Raw genomic sequence first — 3,832 nt, 5'->3', positions numbered from 1 at the left:
TAACTAAATCACAGTACTAAACTAAACAACAACAACTACCCTAAACTTTAAAAATGAAATACTATCTAACACAAAAATCACAACAACAACAAGTAGATGTAAATTTAGCAGGCTCAGACCACATAGTTCACATCATATTACAACCATAAAATGAATCTCTCAGCTCTACTCTTCATCATCAGAATCACCGCTGTACCATTTTTCTGCAGGTTCATAATCAGGATATCGAGGATATAGAGGAAATTGCACTCCTTGTTCCCCTCTAATCATCTCCAAAGATGAATGGAATTTCTTTTCATAATCACTCTTCCTTCTATTATAACTATTAGTATGATCTGTAAAACGCTCTAGTTTTTGTACCTTATCAGCGGTAAAATTGATATTGTCCATCATCTTCTGCAATAACTCATCCCGAGTCTTGGTATCTGCAATAACTCATCCCAACTCATCCCGAGTCTTGGTATCACCTATAGATGTAGAAGCACGAGAAGTAGATGGTCGTGATGAAGATGCAACAGAGGTAGATGCAACAGACGTCTCTAATACATAACATATAACTTCCTCTCAACTATCATACTTCACTCCAGCTTGCTCGCATAATGAAAATATCAAGGAAGCAAATCCCATACCCGTCGTAGTAGCAGAAATAGCTAAACTGATGATAGTGTGATATATCAAAGCCCCTATGTTGATGGGCTTTCCCTCCTGAATACAATAGTTCAACGTCGCTCTTTTTCTGGTCACTTCATTGAGATGATTGGTCGGAAGCAGACGAGCAGAAATGAAATAGTGCCAAGCCTTCGAAGGTGCACATAACTTTGAAGTTGGGAAATTTACTCTCCTGTCATTGATTATCTTCCAAAGTCCTCTCCCAATAGTCAAATATGAAATAATATTGTCTAACACTGCCTTAGTAGGACTATAATTCGAATAAAAACATAAAGTCTCTGGTGGTAAATGGTAAGACAAGTTGATTACCTTTGGAGTAAAAGGTACCAACTTTCCTCTAACCATAACTCGATCATCTTCAGCCTCTGGGAGATTTGCATAAAACTCCCTCACAACAGAAATCACTGCGACGACAGAGAAACAACATAACTGTTCCCACTGTTGGCGGACTATCAGGTCTTCTACCTCTCCACCTGGACTCTTGAATCAATTTTCGTGACTGTAGAGCATCACTATATCGATCTTGAGCTTTTGAACTTACAAACTTGCTCGAATCGAATGGGTTCTTTCCTATAGTCCTTTTCATTAGTGGTGCCATTCTACAAATTTGATAAATTCCTAAAATAACTTTAAAAATCAAGTTTAAATCACTAAACTAAACTTCCAAAAGCACTGACTAAACTTTCCAAGTTTTCATAGATTTTTCTTCACTTTTCACCATGAATAGCAAATTTTTGAAATCTTCCAAATGTGCTTAAAATATATGGTGAAAATCATAAATTTTTGCATAGAAGTAAAGCTCTTAACTTAAGGAACTTGGATCTAGCAATCAATTCCACCAAGAAATCTTCAAATTCCACTTGTCCTAGCCGTTAAAATCGCGATTTTGAGTTGGGGAAGATGATAGGAGGTGTTAAAAATGATATTTTTGGGCTTAAAATTCACTTTTAACCATTTGCAAACCGGTTTTCATGAACCGGCGCTTAAGCGTGGGTATATTGCGCTTAGGCGCATGCCTCGCGGATTGGCTCACGCTTAAGCACGAGATGTGGCGCTTAGGTGCCAGTGCAAAATTTTTGAAATTTTAATTGTAAGTAAAATGCACTATTAGACTAATTAAACCACCCCTAAATGGTCTCATAACACTTAAATGGCTATTTTTACTTCCTATAACTCACTTCTCTCTCAAAATTCTCCATCGTAATTAATTCAATTTGAGGCTAAAAATAACACAATTTTTTACAAAAATAAACTTATACTAATTCACAAACAAGTAGAAACACATTTAATACTTAGTTCTCTTTCCAAATAGTCTTGGATGAGAAAATTTTTCTAAGTACAAAACACTTAACACACATTTACAATTAAACACATAAGTGACACAAACACTAAACACAACAAATAAACACTAACACACTTAAGAACATGACACCAAACACACAATTTCTAACACTTAACTTAATGCCACTCTTCATTAGAAGGAAAAAATTCTTGTCTTTCAGTAGTCTCTCCAGGAATATAAAGTTGATAAAACGGACTGTGGTGACGAGCTATAATACTATCATCTTCGATCCACTTTTGCTGAAGGAACATCGCCTTATCCGCTTCCTCTATATAACTGGTATTGCATCTTAAGTTGCCACCCAATATGTTCTAGATGAGCATGCAATTCAAGCACCTTAGTCTCTAATACAGATATAGTATTCTCCATCTTGTTGATATTCTCCGATATCCCTTCAATACTAACGGCAAAGAAATCGTTATACATCTCCTGTGCACTTTGACTAATGGACTTCTTCTTCATGGCTTCTTCCTTCTTCTTCAAATCCATCTCCCATGAAGACATCTTCTCTAAATTTCCCTCTTTCTTAGACTTTTAGGGCTAAAAATAATCTGGGGTGAAATTCCTTCACAAAACTCTTCTATTTATAGGCCTAATTCCCCCTCATAACTTCTAGACATGACTAGAAACTGCCAAGACATGTTTATTCCAACTACGTTGCAGTTATACCTTCTAAAACTTGAAATTTGCACATGTTATTAAACTGCCACGATTAAGCGCCGGAACTGGCGCTTAAACGTCAGTGCACATTTTTGCACCAATCAAATTAATATCCCCAAATTCTCATTTTAACATGTCCAAATCACTAATTTAAGTCTTAAAATCAATACTAACACATAATAGTCTCAAAAATACTACCCCAATTTTCTTAGTCACACATAAAACAACAATAAAAACAAAAACACACTGATAACTATGGGTTGCCTCCCACAAAGTGCTAGGTTTTACGTCATCAACCCGACGTAACCAATGCTCATTCTGGTTGACCCAACATCATTCCATCATTATATTTATGTTGATCCCTTATATAATAAGGTTTCAATCTATGTCCATTCACTTTAAAAATTTTCTCAGAATTAGGATCTTTCATATCCACAGCTCCATAAGGATAAACTTTTATCACAACAAATGGGCCCATCCACCTGGACTTATTCCCTACAAATAATCTTAACCTTACATTATATAGCAAAACTTGTTGCCCTGACTGAAAAACTTTAGTAAGAATCTTTTGATCATGCCACATTTTCATCTTTTCGTTATAAAGCTTAGCACTCTCATAAGATTCATTTCTTATCTCTTCAAGCTCATTTAATTGTAACAATTTTTTTCTCACCAGCATCTTTTAAATTATAATTGAACTCTTTAATAGCCTAATATATTTTATGCTCAATTTCAACTGGTAAGTGACAAGCTTTCTCAAATATTAGCCTATATGGGAACATTCCTATAGGAGTTCTATATGCAGTCCTATAAGCCTACAAAACATAGTCAAGTTTGATTGAACAATCCATTTTTATTGGATTCACAGATTTTTTCATAATTCTTTTAATTTCCTGATTGGATAATTCAGTCAAATCACTTATCTGAGGATGATAAGCAGTAGCAAGTGAGAGGGGGAGAGTGAGAATAAAGAGAAGAGATGGAGATCAAGAGTGATAGAGAGTGGGAGGAGTAGTAGAGAAAAACAATTAAGGGAGAGAGAAAGAGAGCAAGGAAGAGAGGGAGGATCGAGTGAGGGAAAGAGAGCGAGAGGAGCAAGAGATAACGATAGGGAAGAGAGGGTGAGAGAATGGTATAGTGAATGAGAAGACCGAGAGAGAG

Source organism: Phalaenopsis equestris, unplaced genomic scaffold (genome assembly GCF_001263595.1).
Source record: "Phalaenopsis equestris unplaced genomic scaffold, ASM126359v1 Scaffold209189, whole genome shotgun sequence".
NCBI classification, from domain to species: domain Eukaryota; kingdom Viridiplantae; phylum Streptophyta; class Magnoliopsida; order Asparagales; family Orchidaceae; genus Phalaenopsis; species Phalaenopsis equestris.
Note: the sequence above shows the minus strand (reverse complement) of the source record.